This window comes from Rhopalosiphum maidis, chromosome 2 (assembly GCF_003676215.2).
Source record: "Rhopalosiphum maidis isolate BTI-1 chromosome 2, ASM367621v3, whole genome shotgun sequence".
Classification (NCBI taxonomy): domain Eukaryota; kingdom Metazoa; phylum Arthropoda; class Insecta; order Hemiptera; family Aphididae; genus Rhopalosiphum; species Rhopalosiphum maidis.
In genome coordinates, this window is record NC_040878.1 from 60,831,254 (window position 1) to 60,856,411 (window position 25,158).

Below are 25,158 nucleotides of genomic sequence, written 5' to 3' on the forward strand. Positions count from 1 at the left end.
GCAAGTTGAATTCAATAAAGGTTGTAGGTACGTCAAATTGGACTCCATGGATTATGTGTTTTTTTTATAATAAGCAATAATAACTAGTATAATTATTAAAATATGATATTATATTTAGACATTCAGTGTTCGTTGAATATTTTAATTTTACCATAAACAACTAGTTAACTTTTCATCATTAACATAATATAATGTATTATTATTAAAACTGTGTCATAACTATAATACATTTGAATGATTTTTTAAATATAATTCAAGACTTTTAGTGCCGATCACAATTTGTATAATTTAATTTAATATGTACACCTAAAAACTTGCTGACACACTTAGGAATTTCGAAAAGTATTTAAAATAATTAATCAAATAAAAGTAAGTACCTATAGAATTTATATGTGTTTTGTGTGTGTGTGTGTGTGTGTGTGTGTGTGTGTGTGTGTGTGTGTGTGTTAGAGAGAAAGATAAATAAAAAACACGTATTTCGTATTTACCAGTTATTCTGCAGTCACCAGTTAGTCTGATCGATGTTCTAAGTCCCACGACGCATATGTAATAGTTCTGAAAAAAAAGAAAAACATAGGCTTATTCTCCTGCCTGTGACATTTTTACATCATAAAAATTTACGATTTTTAGTGTGAAGAAAGTCTCTCTATCGGATGCTGAGGAAAAAGACACATCCGAATTCAATTTTCCACTATATACGTCTTAACGACAGTCACTGCCGTCGACCTTAAAGAGGTAAAAAGAGGGAGAAAAAATTATGGGGCGGTAGGAAGGAGGGGAAGAGAAAAAGAAAATAATAATGTCACCGTGAAAAGATTGTTGCGCCGGGACAAGACCTGAATAACAGTCGCCTTATAGGTTTTTTTCGCTCCTATTTTGTGTTCCCCACCCACGCTACAACGGTTGCAAAGCGACTCTTCCGGATTTCCGTATTTTATTCCGACTTTACCTCTTCTCCCTCATCACTGCGACCATTACGTCTTTTGTCGCGATACGACTTCGGCCACAAAGTGCATATACATACGTGCGTTATCGTTATGTGTGTATATTATGAACATATTATACAGAATGATTCTCGTGCATGCTCACTCCGTTTTACCCCGAAATCGTGCTTTTATTCAAATATTCTTATTTTTGAAAATCCCTCGTATACTTTAAGACCATAAATTATAAAAAATTATATTTTTAATGTCATTTATAAAGTGACTATACAATTATACTTTTTTTTTCAAACCAAACATCTATTGTACATTTTGTATATTTATAATTAGATGATTTATTTGAAACTTAATTTGCATAAGCTATAGCTGTTATGTAATTATTTAACATACACGTGTTGGCCCCTAGAAACCAGAATAAAAGTTTAGAGGTCACAAGGGAGATTGTGTTCGATTCAATTAGAACTAATTTGTAGTACACTTAAAAGTTACTAATAACAATTATTTTATTACCTAATGACTAATTTAAGGATATTAATGAGATGAAGAGGGTAGTTAGCATGTTTGGTGAATCACTCTGTATGTGCACATACACGCCTTTTATACTTATATAATATGCGTATTACTCCGGGATCTGGACAACGAAGAAAAAAAATAAGTACACCAGATGTGTGTATATGCATATATAAAAAAAAAAACGGGGCAATTCGTTTTTCCACTGTCGAGATAACGAATTTGGCTAAGGGATATTGGTTTTACCCGGATGACGTGTGACCTGAATAAACATCTTAAATGGTCTACCTGCTGGATCTGTTTACGATCACTGACCGTAATGTAGGTACATTTCAGACGTCCAGATTGTTATACGGTTGGAAATTAAATGTGACCACTATATATAATATAATTCGTTCGCATTATACGTATGCATAATAATATTAAAATGGCTGCAATAGGTACGTTGTCGCACTCGGTGTATTGTCGAGATGGGTTTCCTACGCGAAATTATAAATGGAATTATTTTTAAAACGAATTAAAATACATAATAACGGCAAAAAATGATCCTAATAGGGATTTAGTCGTTTGAGTCGTAATTTTTTTCTTTTCAATACTCACGGTTGCATAAGTATTTTCATTATTTTATTTTTCAATAAATACATATGTTTTCAGTTTTTAATAAAAAAAAAATGTTGCCAGACAACATCTCGTTTAAAAAAAGATGATTGATCATGTTCTTAAACGACAGTAATACAGCTTTTCCACCTCCCCGCCGCAATAAAACTAAGACTATAGAAAACAAAATATATTTACAACGACTAGGTACAAAATAAGTCAATTTAAATACTTTAATGACAATTATTATGGTCTAATGATAATTTGCTTATACATTATGTTATATATTACTTATGTTAAAATAAAATAAAAGGTAACAAAAGAAAATGGTTGTTTTATATTATGTTGCTGAGTGTCCATTCAGAAAAAAAATATTTTATAATGACAGAGTTTATATATTCAACTTGTATTAAAGTATATCATTCATTGGATATATTTTCACTTAAATTTAAAATAGTAAATTATTTAATTTAATTTATTTAAGGTTAAATTAGTTAATTGTCTAAAAATAAAATATATTTTTACTTGTATATTGTATTTTCTCTTATAATGCTGAAGTACGTAAAAAACAATACTTCACGTGATAATTTAAGATTTTAAAATATTCTAACGTTTTTTTTTAAGATTAAAATATATTAATTTAAGCACTAAAATACTAAATGTATAAAAAATATTCAAGCTTTTTTTGATTTAGAATGTAATAAATAATAATAATATAATTCATCAGTTTTAATTTTATTTTTTTTTTTAATTAAATCTATTTTTATTTTCATAGTGCACGTCAAGATCGTTCATAAATGAGTGATTATTTTACTAATATTCAATAACCATTTAAAAATAAACTCGTCTATAATATTTATTTTAATTCTTATGATAACTCATATTAAAAAAAACAACAAATTGGATTAAAATTTTTAAATGATAGATTAAGTTTAATATCTCTTTAGTTGTCATATCGAATAAAAAAATATATTGTACCTATATAAAGCACCAACCTTTATGAACATCTCAAAAACCAGAATTAAGTTAAATTCACAGCCAGCGAATAATGCATTTTCATATAATTCACATTTAATACATTTAATATTTTTTTAAGCAAAAAGTTTTTAAATCATATATACCTACAGAATAAGTGCTCAAATATTTTTATGATTCTTTTATATTCTCACTATTTTTTTTTATACATAAATACTTTATGTTAGGTAATTTGCAACTGTAGAATATTTACGATCTTCTTATTTTTAAAAACAATCAAAATACCATAGGTATTGCTAATGTATGCATAATTATTACGCCATGTATATTGTATATATTTTTAATAATTTACTTTATTAAATGATATAAATTATATATATAATTGCTTTCGAAATATAGTGTTTAAGTATGTTTTTTAATTTTAGGTACCTAAAAAATCATTTTCAGTATTTTTCCAGTTTAATTTAATTATAAACGATTTTTAAATTTCAACATCAGATTTATAACGCATAAATTAAGTACTCTAATAGTAAGCAGATTCAAAAATCATTATACAATAAAATGTTATAGTTTATTGGTAACGTAAAGCATTTAAATTCGGTTTATTATTTAAATAATCGATGCAGTGTAAAGCTCCCAAAATGTGTGATAAATATAGAATATTTATAGTTTATATATTATGTTTAAGCATTTTAAAGTATTTAAATTGAAAAATTGGTTTTGCGTGTATTTTAATTGAGTCTAAATTTACTCTTTTTTTTTCTTATATAAAATGTACATATTGCTTGTGAATAATTCAGTTTATTGGTTATTTTTCAGTAAAAGTCTACATTTAAACGTTATTGACAGGTTTATGCGAAACTCAGATGTGAACAGTGAATACTTTTCCTTGAATCGCTCAACACTGCAACTACAAAACAATATTATATTTTTAATTAAAAAAAAAAAGATTTATTTTTTACTAAGTTAATTATATTTTGTATTATGTTTTTGTAAACCTAATAAATATATTTTTTTTAATAACAATCTTATTTTAATATAAGTATGACTTTAAAAATCAATTATGTTTGTAATATCTGATAAATAACATGATTTTATTGTAAATTTTAAGAAGTTTTAAATTTTTAGTACAGAAAAATACTTTATAATTTAAAACTCTTTCATTTACTTGTATTTGACTTTCGATCATTATATCTTACATAAGTAGCACATGAAACTTGAATTCTTCCGCTGTACACTTATATAGTAATACAATATCAGAACAATATTTATCAAGATTAACTTTTCTGTAGTGGTGCATTTATTCTGTTTATTTGTTGTTACAAATATTATAAAATACACATTTGAAGTTATATTACATTGGATTTTTGTACAAATGTTTCTAGATGTACGTTGGATACCTATTGCAGTTCCATGAAGTATTAGTTTGATGAATGTATAATACATGACGGATATTATGAAAATTCTGAGTATTTCCGTTACTATACTAGCTGATATAAAACTAAATAAAGAAATATATATAACTAAATTTTGACTTATTTACAGTAGTACTTGTTTTATTTCCACGAAATGCATTATGAAGATCATTACACAAACCTATTCTCGTATCATTATAATTAAAATTTGTATTTATTCTTCTTAAATAATACATTAATTAAAAATCTGATTTTTTAAATTTTTAAAGGATAAAATGGGGAGGAGGTGAGCATACTTAGTGAATCACCTTGTATATAAATTAAGATAAAAACACCAAATTTATAGAACTCCAACCATAACCGAGATTTACGCAAAAAACAAAATAAATTATAATATATATTAATTTAGGTATTGTAAAGTTGTAATTACTCATCTCGATTTGTATTCGAAACACAATCTAACCTAACTAACCTAAGGAGTATTAAAGTGTAGTATGTGAAACATATATAGTTTTACGATATTATATAAAACTACATTGCACGTTTCGGTAGTCGGACTATAGTAGAAAAACGTAAAAATAAGCCACATACTACAAAAATATAGATATGTTAGTGGCTGTTGTGAAGCTGTACAAAGGGATTTCGTTCAATAATTTTGTTATTTTATTATTTTTACGTCATATCAAAACAATAATGTTGTCCTTAACAAATAGTGTTTCGTCCATTGAAACGCATCCCAAAACTTTTATCGCTGACCTTTTTTGTGCGGTTTGAATTCGTTTTCATGTACTTTCGAGAGCAGTATAGGCTTAGGAGGCAACAAAAAACAATATATACAATAAATTACGATATATCTATTATATTGTAGAAAATCTAACATTATTCAGTTATAGAACCTTCTCGAGATAAAATCTACTTATTTAACGACCTATTCAGGGGTTGCAAATATGTAAATGATTCCTGTGCATTTGATTGAAGTTTTTGATAATAGACATTATATTATTATGCATGCCAATATAAATAAATAATACAAACCCAACGGTAATTGTTTTATATAAAATTAAAGATAAAAACCACATCTGTTTTTTGAAAATTGGATGTTAACGTTATTAAATTTCATATTAAAATGGAAAGATGCACAATCACGTTTCTGTGGTTACCACGTGCATGTACTTCATTATATGCCTTGCGTTTAAATATTAATATAAGTATTTTTCCTCCACGGGATATTTTCGTACTTTAATATTAATTTACTATGGGTAACATAAGAATACAAGTGCTGAATATACTCCATTATACAACTATATAATACGTTTTTTACCAAAAAATTATTGATTTTACATCAATAACAATTAAATTACATATTTATAATTATAGTACCTACTAAATTCTAACTTAACATATGCATTACAATGAATTGCTTCTCAATTACTAGATACATTAAGCATCCGTCTACTAAACAATAGCTGAGTAGTTTTCTGTTTCCCCCTTTTAAAATTATTTTTTCTAAATATTTTAATATTATATAATATTTCCCTATAAGTATATGAACCTACTTATAAATATACAATTATTAGTTAAATATTTAAAATACTGGTGGAACTCGACGAGGAAACACATAATTAAACTAGTTTTATGGTACAAATCAGATTCTGTCATTCCGATGCTTAAAATCGCAAATACGACTCCTGGAATAGATTTCTGCAGAAGTTTGAAGTCAAATTTTCTGACAAAAACAAAGTGAAAAGCTATATCGATAGCGCTAGTCACGTTGCAAAAATCACTGAACTTCCTGATAATACAGTGTTGGTGTGTAAAATTGAGGTCAATTTACCGTCCATTCAACAGTTCAAACGGAATCACAAAACCTGAACACTGTGGAAAGCTATGTTATGAACAATGTACATCTAACGGAATATTATCATTTGATTTCGTAATAGATCTGAAGCAAAGTACGAGTATATAACAGATAATCGTAATCGCATATCATTACATAATTGGACTAAGAAAGTTGCCAGTTGTCAGGCACATGTCTTATTATTACTCAAAGTCAAAGCGTTTACTTACAAGGTGTAAAATCTATTACATACCACGCAAACGAGCCCGCTCGTATAGTCAGCAATAATAATATGAAACATAGGAATAATTTAAAATTCTTATTGAAGATAGTATGTTGTATAAGTTATATTATATATGATATTTAAAATGTTCAATATAAATTGTATTAATTTTCAGTTTATCACAAATAAACAATTTAATTGATTTTTATTCGTTATATTAAGTATTAATACATTTCAAAAAAATTAAATTAAATTAAGTAACGGGGTGTGTGAAAATTATGAACACCTGTACATTTTTTTTTTTTTTTGTAAACTAGTTGACGTAAAAATACTTGAAAAGAAATCATATTCATTGAAATCTCTTATTGAGTTTTTAAGATTTTCGACCGAGGAACAAAAAATGTTTTCAACACACAACGGACATTAACTAAAAATAACTTGGTATACTGTATAGTAGGTGTTGAGTGTGTCTCATTATTGAGTAGGTGGTAATGGATGGATTAAATTTAAATTAAATAATAAATCAATTCATTCAAAAGACGGTTCATAACAGGTTGTATTCTATTAGCCATTTTAGATCCTGAGCGGAGTGATTTTTTTTTTTAACCTACAATAAGTTGTCGATAAAATGCTTCAATTTTCAACGTTGAGTATGGTTTTGGATAAAAAAAAATTGGATCTAGTTTATATTTTAAAGAGTTTAAAATTAAAAATGTCCAAATCTTTTTTATAATCGAGAAATACAAACAAAAAATGAAGGAAAAACAAGGATTTTTACGCTAAGCCAATTTTGACTAAATTGATTTTTTATTTTTATTCAAAAAAAAAAAAAAATAATTTAAATAGTATAGTCTTAAAAATATTTTCACTCTCTGAATTATTCGTGGACAATTGACATTTTCGAAATGTTTTTTATTTATTTTTTTTTCTATAAATAAATGTAGAAAAAACATATATGTACTATACATGGCGATTTAGTCTAATACACTGTCTGCACTCAGAAATGTGTTTCATGTAAAATGATTGATTAAAATCAAATTTAACACAATCGTGAAAGTGACCTCGAGTTATAATTTACAGCAAAGCTGTAAATACCTACTTGCATATATTTTTTAAACATTACTTTACAGATTTTATCAAAAATTCTCATCAACTTTTAGCATTGGACTTATTTACTTTTAAGCAGTCTTATTAATAAAAATCACAACGGTGGATATTCAATAAAAATTATACTAAAAAAAGGACTGATTAAAATGATCAAAACTGACCTAATGTGAATTAATAGTTAACACGATTCGAATTCAGCTTATTTAAAACATACAATTTCGCTTACTGTAATATAAAACGAATATTATTTAAACGTCAAATGTTCTATTGCTAATAAGTCGTTCACTCAGGCATTTCTAATATGTATGGATACGTATGTATTATATCTCTTATTAAGTTATATGTTTAAATATAGTGGATTATCTACATAAAATAAAAAAAATTACATATAAAAACCATTAGACATAAAATATATTATTTTATCGTTTTAAATATTTGAATTAATAATAAAAATGACAATATTTCCATACGATGCATTAAAATAAAATAAAATAACTAAGTAAAATAAATATAACTTTTAAAGAACAACTTAAATTTTGGGCTTGCTTCTCATAAATAATTCAAAGGCGAATTCGATTTAATCATTTCTAATGATTAATGTATAAATGTGTACTATGGATCCAATCAATAATTGTATTTATTATAATAAACAAACACTCAATAGTGTTTTTATATTTATAAATATATAAAATGAACACAATTAATAACACTGTAAAATGTTTACCGTGGAAAAATAACACATCGGTTAATCAATATTATTTTAAAAAGTAAACCTTCTTTTATTGTAATAATTAAAAAATACACTTTAACTTTGTAACATTATATTTTTGTGGGAAAATATCTCTGTGCTTAAACATAGGTATTGTCTATTGAGTATTAAGTACCAAAATTAAGGCACATTTTGGACATGTCATTACTTATTAATAATTAATTTTATAAAATAAAAAGTACGATGAATCAACTAAAATGATTAAAATCTTCATAAATTATATTCATAAAGTAACAGAACAGATTTTTGAAAAATACTAATGTGCCTGTCTTGCAAAAGACTTAAATCTTTCAATATAGGATCTTACTATGCGTCATTTATTTATTTGTATTTAATTTGAGTTAAAGCATTGATCATTTATTTAGATTAAGAGGGGTATATATTATATATATATTTAAACTACCTAAATTAATATGGCAATTGGATATAATTTACTAGATGAAACATTTATTTTTAAATTTCCACTAGTAAAGTTCAACAGAAACTCGGGAAGCTCATAAACTGAATTATTTCAAAATACATTTTTTTTTATAAAAGTATGTCATATTTTATTCCAGAAACAAACGAGGATTAAGATGTAATTTATTATTACCTAATAAATTCTATTTGACATATTTCGTTCTTCACTAAAAATTAAGCCTGATTCGTTAGGAAGAATTGTGATTTAATATTTATGAACTTATAATGTGTTCTAATAATACAATTATTATACTCTAAAACGTATAAATTATCTATAGTAAATGATAGTGGTTAGTGATTTTCAACCTGTAAGCATTTTGTAGATGTGTCAACGAACACACATTATAATAATTATACTTGATACAAATATAATAATATAATACATTATAAAATAAGTTTAAAAACAATTAATTTATATTAATTTATACCTAATAAAGTACATTTTTGTTTGTCTAATTTGGACTATTAATTGAGCAAGACTAAACAAGAAGATAGTCTCTGTTGAAGAAAAAATGATTTATGCTTGAAATATGTACTAAATTTTGCAAACAATACACTGTATTGTTAAAAAATTCCAACTATGCATTACAGAAAAAATGTTTAATAAATGAATAACGTCTGAACAATAACAAATTTTAACTTTCAATCAAGATTTTTTGTCGTCATAAATAAAAAAAAAATGTTTTAATTTTTATATTTTATTAATAATCCAGTATTATATTGATGGTGTAACATGGTTGTCTTAAGTGTTATTTGTTTTATGAACAATATGCGTATGTTTTAATTCAAATTTTAAAATTTAATTTTTTTTTAAACAACAACTTGACAACAACAACAACTATTATAGTCAAACTATAATATAGTAAATTTACAATATAGTTTAAACTAAAATTACATTTTCAACTAAAATAAGATGTATTTAAACTTTGAACATTGATTGATAACAGTTATTTACATATCACCGATGTTCGACATTAATAAAATAATAATAAATAATCATTATAGTCTATATAAAATCAATGAATAAAATACTGTCATAGATCTATGTTATTGTTTTTTATTTAAATTAAGTTTTTTTTTCAAGACACATATCAAATAGATTTAAGTACCTTTAAATTTCTACACAATTTATAATTTCTGAAGTTAAAAAATATAGTTAATGTGTAAAATTGATTGTTTAAAATTTTAGTAATAAATAATATCATATTATAAATGAATTGTTTGGGTTTTTCTTTTTTTTTTAAATATTTAATTAATACATAAATAATATATAATAAGTAGCTATAAAAATTAAATGAATTATTAAAATATTTATGCGTTTGATAAAGAAAAAAAATATAAAAATATCTACCTATAAATAATACAAATCATATGATGAAAAACAACAGTTTGTGTCGAACTTATTGGAAACTTATTGGAACGTTTATATATTGGACAATATTACTATATTATACTCTGCCTGGCCCTGCCTGGATGGGTGCATGTGTGAAACGCTACGAAATAAATACACATATGGGAAAACCCTTGTTGCACCCGACGTTGGATGACTCACTGGAGACATCCGAAGAAAATTGATACCAGTGATATATTATTTAGCGACTCACATTTTAAATCTACCATTTATACTTCCGACAAATAGATTTTGACTGGGGTAGATTGAATTTGATAATAAAAAAAAACTTCTGCTGACATTTGCGTGGGTACTGGGTATACATCAACAATATTATTTCTTCTGTAGTTCGAAATTCTCATGTAACGAATTATTCCGCGAAAAATATGCGTCTAGTCGACAAGTCAACGAGATCTCTTTAACGATGTGTCCAGGAGATCAAACTATTAAATTACCGATTCTCCGGATTTCACCCGATTAAAATTGGACTCGATAATCGACCGCAACACCTGAGGTTTAGATTCATTGTCGATGTATCATCTATTATCTCACTTTTTTTACCTAGGGAGATGAAGTAAAAGCAAAAAATAATAATTTTGTATTAAAACCGCTTAACGCTCAAAATCTCAAATCCGAGCTTGTTACTCTTACGATATTTTAATATACATATCATTTATATACTTATATTATATTTAGTTTTACCAGAACATCTAAGTAAAATATCTACAGTGAAAATTAACCTTCACACACCTACACCTTCCACCGTAAAATGGTGCAGTTACCTGCATTTTTACTGCTGTTAAAATACTAAAAGTAAATTATTACTGTAATTTAAATACTAAAAGTAAATAACTATTAAATTAACCTTTAGTATAAAGAATGACTAAAAAAAAAATATTCAATTTAATATATAAATAACTTGTATATCTGTGGTTTTACTGTGTTATAAATGACCTTTTTTTATATATCTAAAAAAATGTAATTAATTCTATGTATTAATTCTATATTATACTCGTGTGTGAGAAAGTGGTGTCGTGACCTGCTACCTAACTAAAATGTTTATCATGTCGTAGTACATCCACTGAGAGGCCTCTACTAATATTATCAATCCAATCTGTCATTTTTTTTTCTTCATAAATTGTTCTTATTGTTCCTTGTGAAACAGATTAAATAAAAAAAATATTTTGTAACAAAAAAATAAAAAATTCTATATAATATGTAGCTTCTAGTTTTCCAATTACGAACATTGGTATCGATGACAAGACGGTGATCGGTGATATAAATTATAATAAATGTATACGGAGTGAGATATTATTAGTTTTATAAGTTTTATTATTATTATTATTATTATTATTATTCAATATTTTCGGTAATTATTTATTATCAAATTCAACTCAGGAAAAAAAAACAATAAATTATCAATGATAAATAATTATATAATATTGCTATTTTCAATATACTGTAGTGTAATAATATTAATGTATAATGATTTAATTTATATATTGTATAATATATGTATTACGCATAATATTAAATTAAAATATCTTAAATGGAATATTTTAAATTATAAATAAATGTAAACACATGACTTTTTACAGATTAGTTGATGAAGAATAAAATATAATCTATCCAGTACTGCAATACTTCTGTAGAGTGGCAAAATTTGTAAATATTTATATCATTTGAATTTTTAACAACAGTGAAATATTATTGACAACAAAATATTTAATATTATATTTTAGTGATGTATACTATTTTACTATAGTTATGTTAAATCAATGCAGGAGAATTATGGTATGAATATATTTTGATTATATATTCATAATATAAATATATATATATATATATATATATTTATATTGACATATACTTAATTTCAGTTATCTTATACTCCTTTATTTTAGAACTCTTTTTATGCTATACTTATAATAGGCATGATATCAATCATTAATATTTAATTAAAATTGTAACATATAAAGACAATCCAATAAATTATATAAACCAATAGTGTACTTAAAAGTTAAAATTGTATTTTTCAATGGATATTTAAATTAAATATACAACTACGTATTTAATAAAGTATAATCGTATAACTTATTCCAGTTTTTTTTTTATTTAAGTTTTAATCAAAGTAAATGTTTATTTTTTATAATATAATTTAAATAATTAGAAATATCTAAAACGTAGGTTTAGTCACAATACTTTTTTTATAATCAATAAAAGTTAAAATCTTAACAAAACTCATGAAGATTTTGGTTAGTATACCTAAGAAATGAAAATGTAATACTTATGGTATTATTTATTCATAACATGAATATATTTTTACTGTTTTATGGTATTTACAAAAAGATATTGTTATATTTTGAGTAATATAAATATGTTATTATAATAATTAAATGATTAAATAGTAATGAAAAAAATAAATGTACATTTTTTGTTAAACAAATTATATAAATTAGAGTAATACTAAAACTTAAAAGTAAAATAATTATTGTTATAGTTAAATAAAAAAAACTATATTACTGAATTCACTTCCTTTTTATGTCACTAGTCTGACAGATAGTTTCTACTCATGGTTGTTTTTCATACACAACGGTATATCATGAATTCGAATTTTTTACACACTCATAATAATGACCCATTGACACCTAATATATAGTTGAGTGGTACCTATGTGCTTATTTTTTTTATTTTTACTATACTTATAATTTAGTATCATAATTAAATATATATTTATATTTTATATATTGTGATTTTAAGTTACTTTGACAGCATAAAAATATATAGATATCATTTTTAATAGCTTGTACGTGACTTTTATATTCTATATTATACTTTTATTGTTTTATGTAATGTGTGTGTGTGTGGATGTGTATGAGAGAGAAAAAGAGTGAATTATGTTGAAAAAAAAAGTTAAAGGGGGGCATAGGTTTGGTCAATGATACGTGACACGACTTCATGTATATTGACAAAAAGCATTTCAAATTGTATTTAAAAAAAATATATATACATCGATACTAACTATGGAGTTGGGAGGATGATGAAGGAAAGAATGGAATTAAATAAAATAGGTGTCGTTGAAACAGTGAAATAGTGAAACTCTGACAAAACTTTAATAAAGCCCAATATGAAAGTTTTGAGTAATTTTTCAAATGACAGTAGGACACGAGGTGCCTTGGCTAGAAAGCAAGACTTTACGATGAGGTCTCGCAATATTGAAACGCCTTGGCTAATAGGAAAAGTTATGGCAACGTTATTGGGAGATGTCCTTTAATAGCTCCAAAGTTTCTATTTTTTCTTTACCTCTTTTCACGTGAGTGTATATTTTTTGTCTGCTCTGCCTCACATACATTATATGTATACTTAATACTACCTCAAAAAAAAAAAAAAATAATAAACTTTTCACTTTGAATAAAACAGGATAATATCTTCATTTCACCTCTTGTCTTGAGTTTATTATGACATGACACGATACCTACTCAAAACATGAAAAATTTGTTTGCTTTAACTAAACACCTCACCTTGACTAGTGTAATATATATATATATATATATATATAATATACAAAATCCTAATTGATAAATAATTACTTTTGTTTTATAATAATATTATATATAATATGTAAATTGTATAATAAAAATGTATGACTGAAAAATGTTCAGAAAAAACTGATTTTCAAATTGAAGTTAAATATTTCATCGACACAAAGCTTAGGTATGTAACAATGTAACAATATTAATGTATTTTACATAATAACTGAAAGTGGTATAATATATTTTACCTATATAATATAATATATAGTATACTAAACAATACTGTTGATCAACAATTTTACTAAAGCTATTGAAATTTTTTACAAAAAAAAATAAAAAACAGTTTATGTGGGAATCCAATATTAGAGTAGTTTTTAATATTATGTTGAACACAACAAACTATTGAGGCAATTCTAAAATGAGTATCTATGCATTGTCATATACATGGTTATAGTTTGTTTAATTTTCTTTCTAATAAGAAATACATTTAAGTCATTGCAAATATTTTATGATTATATAACATAGTAATATATCATACATCATATGATCATTAAAACTGAAACATTCAAAATATTTATTTTAACTTTACTTTTTTTGTCTTGAACAATTGGTTTTTTTTTTTTAATTGATTTATTCAATACAAATTATATGATATTTAACATTATTTTACGATTAAAAAACTCATTTTTTATTTATTATTAAGTACTTTAATGTCTGACATGAACCGTTTAAAATGTAGTGATAGGTTTTCGTTTTTTTTTAATACTATAGTCTAAAAGTTATTTATTTATATTTTATATAAAATATGCAGTGTAAACAACATTGTTTAAATTCAGAAATTGTTTGTTTAATATTTTTGAAAAATAAAATGTTATATTTATATGACGATAATTAGTAGTAAAATAGTTATAAATATTTTTTTTTACTGAGTTTTAATTTTTTTTAAGTAATGGGGTAATGAAAATATGATTATATAGTACATTTCACGACAAAATAAATTCTAGTATGTTCTCCTTGTTTTCAATACCCTAAAATAAATCAAATAAACATTAATGAAAAATCACTTTAAATATAAAACTCCATTTTTTTCTATGGTTGTACACTTGTGTTTATGAAAATCACGATAGAAGACGATTGGAAAAATCTTACAATATACTGTCAGATATTATAAGAAATCAATAATAATATTAATTTTTTTAACTAATCGAATAAAAAAATATTAATTATTTTCATTGAACAGCAAATGGACTGGCGAAAAAAAACCGTACCAATGGACGTCTCTCCTTAACCTGTTAATATTTAATACTCCATGTAACAAAGGTGGCTAATTTATTTTCATTTCTATTTGAACGGCAGCTCGAATAAATATCGAAGTGGTCTTGAATAAAGTATTGTATTTTAGCATGGAATGATCGCTGGCAGCATGACACTTGAATATTTGTAACATCATAAAATATAATCCTCGAGATAATAATTTATACATTTATATATATATAATATTATAACAGAAATAACTGATTTAAAAATGTAATAATTTTATTTTGATTAATTTTTTTTTTAACTAAATTTAATAATATTATATTTAGTATATTTTTGTCACGTCCTGTGTATGGATCAAGCTACAGTTAGTTTGAGAATCTTCTACAAAGTAAGTTTTGTAAGAAAACCATTACAGTAGGTTCATTTATAGTTTTCTGGTCACAAAGCTCGATGCAAATGGTGGTCTCGTCATCACATCGGATTATTTCGAAATGGGAGTACCAGATCTCTATCTATACCGTCTATACCGTGCTCTCTAAGGTTGGTATATTAAAGTTGGGTCCAAAAACCATTCTTCACCCGAGTATAGCCTTTCTAATTAAGTAAGTATAAGCATTTTAGGTCGATTGGATGAACTTTTGAATTAACATTTTAAATAAAAATATGCACGTTTTCTAAAAAATAAAAACTTAATCGCTTATTTAGACGTTTTTATATGTATAGAATAATTACGTTTTTTATAGTACGGAAATACAGCGAACAGTGTAAAAATAAAACAATCCAACTAAAAACATTAATTATTATTATTATTATTAACATTATTTCTTTTTAAACCCGATCCTAACGCTTGTCAAAGTTGATAAATCGGTCTTAATAGAAAAAAATATGCATGCATTTACATGTGAGCCACAATCATTGATATAATAGTGGCAGCAGAGTAGTTAGGCAAAAAATGAAAAATACGAAGTCGGATGTTTTGTTCGGTATAAGAGGAAAAAAACTAAGAATCGAAGAAGTTTCGGTAGATAGCCAAAAATGATAACTATACGTTTATAATATATAGATATACACACACGTACTTATCCTTTCGTCTCATATCTAAGGACCGAAATCTCTCGCGCGTCTTATAGAGTCCCACTTGTCAGTTTAATCTTCCCCGAAAAGTATAAGAAGTATGCAACGGTATCACTATATAATAATACCATCGACAGCGTCTCGAAACTTCTCGGAAGCAAATAGTTGTACGGCATAATTACTTAAATAATAACAATAATATTTCCAAGACGCGTGTCATGCCACATGAACATTGCCAGCACTATACGGTTACACCATGTCCGCCTTTATAATAATATATTGTGTAAATACATAGTGTTAGTGTTTCAGTCGTGTTTCTCGGACAATTCCCACTAGATTCGAGAACATTATTGTAAGTCGGCGGCCGTTGTCGGCAATACGTTTTCGTGCTGTTATTAATCATTTATGTTCCGTGATTGATGAGTCGAAAAAACTCGCTTGCGGAGAACACCTGTTCCCGGCGCGCACGTCCAAACGTGTATCCATACTTTTGGTGAACTCTTCAATCAGATTAAAAGTGAACTGAGTGAATATTTTCACGGTGTTCGCCGTAGAAAAACGAACTCGCGTGCAATTAAACCAAAGATCTGGACCAAACGCTGAAATATTATCTCTTACACTGTTAAAAATATATGTTTACACATTTATTTCAATATAATATCATGTACACGTATTAAAATATTGCGTATAAAATAAAGTAAATTCTGAAATCTCGTTTTGCTGTTGACTTTTGTCATTTTTTTTCGTTCGTAATTCATTTCACAAATAGAATTTTTCCGTCGACGTCAGTATGTTTTAAGCAAACGATTTTGTAAACAATTTGTTTTATATTTTTTTTTATAATAGTATAATATAATTTTTATATTATATTATGTTTTAGTTAAAAAATAATTTGACTTCAAGTATTAAAAATAATTTCTAAGAAAAAATTTAACGCAATTATTATTCTAGTCACGCTTTTGATATAACCAAGTATTAAAAAAAAATAAAATAAAAAAAAAATATTTACATATATATATTAATACAACGATTATTGTTGTAATTTGTCGGTGGATGATTAAAATCCTATACGGACAAATGCCCACGTCGTCACCAATATTTTTTAAAATTATTTTCCAAATAAATTTCATGAAAAAAAAAAATAATAGTATACCTACTAATAAAATATCCTCATAACGATGTTATTTTCATTAAAATTTTATCAGAATCATCATTTAACTGTAATATTATACAATATATCCATTATACAATTGTAATATACATAAAACAATATTATTTAATAATACAAAATTGTATACTAATATTACATGCGTACATAGTAAAACATAATTTCTATATTGATAGCATATTCTATTTTAATAGTATAGTATATTATATTAGGTACCTACGTTAAAAGTATAAATTAGTCATTAAATATAAAATGACTAATTATAATTGTTTAATAAGTTATATATAAAAAAATATTACAGTTTAAAATATATAATATTTTTCTTGGAATTATTTTTGAAAACTAAGTATTGGCTTTAAATGTTGATGTATTACAAACAAATGCAGATAATTTGGTATCGGAACACAATGTGCTAAACGATTTAAAATTAATTTAATTTGTCATCCATTTTTAATTTAAAATAGAAACCGTTTAAATAATATGGGAATATTATATATTTTATTTAAATAACATTTATTTTATATATAAAACTATTATTTTTACTATTAATTGAAATGGAATTTACAAATCAACACACAGTATAACATAACTAATCGTAGTTTAGCGTTTAAACTATTGAGTTGTCAGATCACGTCACTAATTTACGCCCAACTGATATTCAACAACAGCTTATACAGTTCTGATTAAGTAGATTACATACTTTTAGAGATCTGTGTAAGTACATTAATACAATTATACAAATAATTACAATCCATTAGGTCTATTTCAGGCTGATAAATGTCGATGAATTGATTTAAATTGATTTATTATATATTTTATTTATAATCGGATATAATATAAATTACTAAACATCTTAAATTTGACCTCAATATCGTATTTTTGTAGCGAAATTATGCCATATTTTTATTTTTATTTTATTATTTTAATAATTTTTATTGAAATTTTTATTTATTGTTCGTTACTTATGAACATATAATTAATAACACTTGAGTAGATGTAGTATATAGTTTAATTATTGACAATGATAATTCGATAGTTATAATATTAATATGAATATATGATTATGTCGTAGTTCAATAATTATTTAGTATAAACTATAAACATACAATAAAATATGTATTATATGACGTACCTAGTTTATCTAATTTAGTTGCCAAAAACAAAAAGTAAAAATAATTTTTCAAAAAAGATAAAATGATAGCATAACGTACAGCCAATGTTTAAGCATAACATTATGTGACGCGTACGAACATGTATAGCAGATCGGTAAGAGAAAATACAAAAGAGTTACAAGGTATCCTTCATATTATGCTTTGTATGAAATGTAAACCAGCTTGAAATGGAAAAGGTGTGAAAAACTAAAAATACTTTTTAACTGTATCCTTTACAGTTTCAAAATCTCATTATATATAAGCATACGAATATATTTAGACAATTTTTAAATACGTTTTAAAAAATCAGTAAAATAATGAAATCTCTTCATAATTATTATACAATATAATTATATAGAAAAATAAAAATGGTTTTTAATAGTATATACATTTTAATACACATACATTTTTTTTCTGTTTTTATAACTCATTTTTATATGCTGCTTAAAGCAAGCATTAGTCTAAAATTTATTGGACTTCAAATAAATCAGTAATATTTCATTTGTTTACTATGTTATAAATTTATATTATATTGTTATTAGTATGTTGAAAATTATAGAAAATATAAATTTATATTGCTTCTTATATTATTGGTAATAAGTTACTCGCTATTTACATCAATAAATAAAAATGATCAAAGAACTATTCACCGAGAGATATAAGCAAAATATCTGTAGACATGCTATCTACAAAGATACAAAAATACCATCTTATAGTCTTATTTACAAAAGGTCTGCAAACGAAACATCAGATATTTTGACTATTATGTGTACTTAAATCATTTTAGTTATTTCATAAAATCCATAAGATGTTCAACATTTCGAGAGAAAATCAATTATTACATATTCTACGAAGTCAATATTAATAAATATAAATCCCATTTAATTTTTACCTAAATTGTATTTTTTAATATTAAGCAGCATTATATTCAATTTTTTTTTTTTTTTTAATAAATAAATCAATGTCGATAAATTAAGATTGAGTTTCCCATCCAATGTAATGGAATTGATATATTATTTGAAGATGTCTATTAATTTTTTATACTATAATTCAAAACCTTTTTGTGCCTTTCGGAATTAAATTCATTTCGTCCGTTAATACATTTGTATGAATAAAATCTATTTTTATTTAGGTTTTTTGATTTCATATCATTGTATATCATTCGTCTTATTGATATTATTATTTAATTATTGATGTATTTATTCTAAATAAATGTATTTTTTTTTTTTTTTTTTTATCATCAAAATTGATTATAAATATTTTATTTTATTTATATAATTATTATATATAAATTAAATAAAAAAGTTCGATAAAGTATATTTTAATTTATTTGTATGGTAATAATAAGTTTGTTTTTTTCAAATACAAACTTCTTATAGCGGTTGTAATCTAATGCTGTGAATATTTGTAGACATCGTCTGATTTTTTTTTATTTTACTTCATACAGAGACAACTTCATTAAATTATGATAATTAACCATTTCAACTTGATAAATAATATTTGTAAGTAATTTTGTTTAAATGTACTCATATAGACTATTATAGATCATATTTTGGAGCCAAATTTCATTTTTTATAACAGTTTAATTAGATGGTTTTATATTGCCGATTGCATAAACGCGTTTAAATTAGTTCCTGGCACGTGTCTCAATTGATTTTAATTTGAAAAATATATACTTACAAAGTCGTTATAATATAATATTTATTGTATACATTTTAGCGCATATACGATATACAGGGCATCCAATAAGTTTGAAAACGATCATTACACTGATTGAGACTAATAGACGATAATATGATATAGCTAAATAAATTATTAAATATTTTACATTATAAATGTACATCAGTGTTACCTGTTATTGCTTCATGTTGGTTTTAAAATATGCATATAGTTATTAAGAGTTTCAAAATTATTGAATACCTGCTATATACAATCTAAATGATAATCAAATGAACGACGGTTGCTTTTATTTTGAATAAATAAATATTTGAAAAACTTACGTTAAAATGTTCTTTTGATTGCACTGATATATTCAAATAAATATAGTCATTATTCTCTGTAAGTTTACCTAATAGCCACTATAATCTTAATTTGTGTTTATGTAATCTTTTTCGTTAATTTAAGCTTCTTAAATTATAATTTTAAAACAGTCTTTTATTTTATTTGTTATTAATTCTAATTGTTTAATAAAATTATTAATGTAGCTTCTTAATGTATTTAATTTTAAATATTCCTCGAAATATTCATACTGGAATTATATGCATTTATAATTATTATACAAATACACTGTTTTCGTATCAAAATACTAAAAGATTGTAGATATATAAAACGTTAATAATTTTGTCCTATTCATAAAATTATTTACAATTTGAACAGTATTATAAAAACGTATTTACTATTTATAGATGAAACAATATAAAATGTCATACTATTTTTTATTAATTAAAATATAAATTTTCTTAATTGCTTTGTGATGACTTATCTTTGTTAAAGGTATAATAACTACACAAATTGAAATATTTTTAATATCAGTTAAATGATAATTTTATAAAATGTATAAAAAAAACTAAAAATAATTTTTACGTAATAGTATTGATAATTTATATTTTTTTTTCTATTGGAATTTATGACATATTAAGAAAGAAATAATAATAATAATAATAATAATATATATTTAATATCAAATAAAATTATTTTTTTCTTATAATGATTAAAGGAATTATTTAAGTTAGTTTTCAGATGATTCAAGATATTATATTAATTATATTAATCAGCTGTCTTTCTAAAAAAATTTAAATACTACAACTTTGGAAATTATGTATCATAGAAAAGTATCTTAAAATCATGTTACAATTGTTTATTTTTAGGTTAATTTTTATTCTAATAAAATTGTGGTAAACTAAATCTAAAAATAATAGAAAATAATAATTGCATACACTTAAATGTATTTTGTGTATTTTACGTTCATATTTAATTGGATATCGGAATGCCATTTTTAAAATATAAAACGTAATTATATTATAATACCTATGCATCATACACTTATTCAAAATTGTAGTTCCTAACAGTACTTAATAATAATGACAATCAGTAATTATTTTTAAGTACTCTATCTAAAGTTTTTATTTCCATGAAAAGATTTTTTTAAATATTTATTCTTACATTTCATATCTGTCACACTTTTTTTTTTTAATCTATAAAGTGTTGGTATATTATAGTATTATAATATTATACACTAAAGTCGTATAATTTCGTTCAACTAGATATTGTAATATTTAAAATGTGTTTTTGTATATACTTTTTATGAGTAATCACCTTGGGAGATAGATCACACAAGAGCAAACTTTTTATTTTTATTTAAAAAGTTTGTTATACTCGTGGTACATATATTATATATATATATATATATATATATTTATATTTTTATATAAACTCAAAAGCAAAGCAATCACCTCATTGTCGTCGATATCAAGGATTTATAATACTGTGCGCAACGATGTGATATATTATAATTCCCACGTGTCGACATATAGCTGCACATCAAAATGATGAGACGTTAAATGAAAAAAAAAATAAGTAAAAATAGTAAATAGTAAAGTAAACGAAAAATATGTTTGTACGCTAAAAACGAACGTGTCAGAAATAAACTTGTTATTACAGAATAGAGAACAAAATTGTTATTATCTTAAACAGTTATACGTAATACGTGAATGTGTAAAGGATATATTATTATTATTTTCACGTAAGACAGTCTGTGGGTAAGTACATCGACTTTGAAGTGAAGTTTAAACAGCTATCTTAACGACTCCTTTGTTTCATGTAACATATATTAACCCAACAGTAGCCCAATATAATATATAGTATATAATCAATTATTCAAACAATTTTGGAAACATGACGTTGAAACATTAAAAAAAAAAAAACAATTTTATTTGTTAAAAAATATTAATTACATTGGACATTTAGTATACTATATTTTTTTTTGAATAAAAATCAATAATTTATCATATTATCGGTTATAGTTGATGATAACACGAAGAAAAAATATATACTATACCTATACAGTCATACAGGCACAACATGTACGTACATTATCATAAAAAAAGCTAACTTATCAAATACCTATTGTTATGTAACTACTGTCTTGTTTCATATTAAAATATACGGTTTTTTTTTTCACAAAGTCTTTATGAACTTGAAAGCGTACTATGCGTAACGTGCGCATAATATAGTATAATATGATGATACATTTTGAACGTTGTTAATTTTCGTGAGGAAATTGTTTATGATTATATAAGTACCCTATATTTTACCATAATTGAGACGATAATTCTTCCAAAAAATGTCCACATTTAACCGTTTAGCAATATTAATATAGTATACTAGGAATTTTATTTACATGAATCTCTATTTAAATGTCTAAAACTATGAAATGAAAAAGTGAAAAATTCCAAAGACGTTAAACTTAAAATATATTAGATTACATCACTGTGGAAATAAATCAACACATTTTAAAAGAAATTACCTATATAAATATATACTAATAAATACTGTTATTGCAATGAATATACACTTTTTAAGCAATTAACATAAGAACCTGTAGATTCAATCAACTAATGTTAATTATTTTATATTATAAAGCTAACATTAAAATACCTATTAAAGTGTAATGGTAAAATGATTAAGGTAGGTAATTGATTTGGTGACGATTAATTATTTTAACACAATAAGCTAATACAATATTTCATTCTTATACGTAACTATATGTTTTATATATATATTCATATTTATTTAACTTAAATATCCTTATATAGTATATTTTTGATATATTTTGAATAAAATAACTGTAGAAAAAATAAAATGTCAGGACAGGTTTAGTACGGTTACGGCAAAACCCCAAAAGTTGTATGAAAAATGTGATAGGGGGGAAAAGATAAGAAATTTCAAATATATTTATTTATCATTTTTTAATACTCTATTTGTTTGAACTATTATATATGGTTGCAATTTTCTAAATGTTACAACTGTATAAGAACGTTAATCAAGGTGTCCTTCGTGCATGGGACACATTCACATCTAACTCGATTAATATTCCAGGCCGACTCGAATGCGTCACAGAACTAACATAATATTGTTTCACAAATGGACATTTTTCTTCGTTGCGCTCAAATTGTAATTGATAGCAATGGTTATCGTAGCTTATTCCACTAAAGTAACCGTATACATTTGTATAATATAGTTAGAGGTATAATGAATTTAAGTAAAATAAAATTACCCTAAATGTATTGAAAAATCGGTAAAAATAATCAAGTGCATATAACTTAGTGAAAATAATACCTTATACTATTATCTTTATATAAAATATAAAAAGTAAAAAATGTTATCAACATATAATCTAAAATAACAATAAATAGTTATGTACGGTGATAATAATAAGTAACAGTTAACCATAAAGAAATGTTGGTATATATACGGTTAACCATTTGGTGGTATACCATTATATCTATAGTACAATACAGTGAAAATCAAAATAATTTAAGGGGTAATATAAAATTTTGAGTGGAAAAAAAATTTAACTGGTAAAATGTTACCTTGTAAATTAACTTATTCCCATTTCTATAATCATAGTAGGTATTACGAGTGGTGGCGGGAAACGCCTTTTTTCAAGTAATCTCGTTGGTCTAAGTATAATAATAGTAATAATAATATAATTTATACGATACACACATAATATATTATATATTATATTTTTTAAGAACAAAATGTGCGGAAAATAGGAAATTGATCGTCTGCCGGAAAGTAATAATAATATCATGTTTTTAGCGGCTAGTCGCGGTCGCGTAATGGTTTTTTAATGTCTGTGCATTAGACCGATAGGGCGGCTGCGGACAGAGCGGGGAAAATAGTGAGTAGTGCACGAAGACCAGTGCACTACAGCTGGGCGAGAATAATGATATTGTATATTATTATTATTATTATTATTATTATTATCATTGTGCATTCAATCTTGTATCTTACCGGTATGAGACGTCTGCCTAGACGAAATGACGTGTTATCCAATTGAAAAAAAAATCAAAATGATCCCGGGAAAAAAATAAAAAGCGAAAAATTTGAAAAACTGTTAATGTTAACCAAAATATTATTGTATTCACCCGAAGTTGGCGGAATATGGTACAAATCTGGAACCACGCGATTTCGTCCCACCGTGAAACTTTACGCGTTCGTATAGTGTCGTCGACGAGTAAGTTAGAGTGGCGCGCGGGCGCTGACTACACGTTCGACGTCTGTCCTACGTGTCAGCGAGAATACTGCGTTCGGTTCGGGCGCCACGCACGGCGGCTGGCTAATACCGCCTCAACCACCCCTAAATCAACCCTCCGCCGTTTGCCATTTCACCACAGCAATTGGCCTGGAGGGGAGAGGGAGCGCAAGCGCTTCGGCGGTCCATACGAAATTCACCGACACCAGTTACACGCTAACGGGCTACCACGAGTTTTCGCCATCACCCCGTCTCTAATTGGTTTTGATACCATAATTATTATCGTAGTTATTAGGGCTGTGAATGTCATGTCCTAGAAAAAAATGGTTTTTTGCCCTAAAATGAAAAAAAAATTACAAAATTACACAATTTCAAGTGTTTTACGTGGACCTTTAATTCAAAAATTGAAAATTACCTGCTATCCTATTTTTAATTTTCCGTCAAAATTTGAAATCTCGATTTTTACATTGTGCGTCGTATGGTACTTAAA

The 25,158-nt window shown here is 25.0% G+C and overlaps 1 protein-coding gene across 2 annotated transcripts in view; it reads right to left on the reverse strand.

Moving 5' to 3' along the window:
- LOC113553371 (acid sphingomyelinase-like phosphodiesterase 3a) overlaps window positions 1-24,691 on the reverse strand; it is a 196,206-nt gene extending 171,515 nt beyond the window's left edge. Inside the window, exons 1-2 of one of the 2 annotated variants that reach the window (XM_026956678.1) lie at window positions 24,428-24,690; window positions 489-555 (exon numbers count right to left, since the gene is read on the reverse strand). The gene's annotated coding sequence lies outside the window, so the exon portion shown is untranslated. Of the gene's footprint in view, window positions 1-488; window positions 556-24,427 lie in introns of both variants that reach the window. The other variant, XM_026956679.1, reaches the window with a different exon arrangement.
- Window positions 24,692-25,158: the final 467 nt, after the last annotated feature.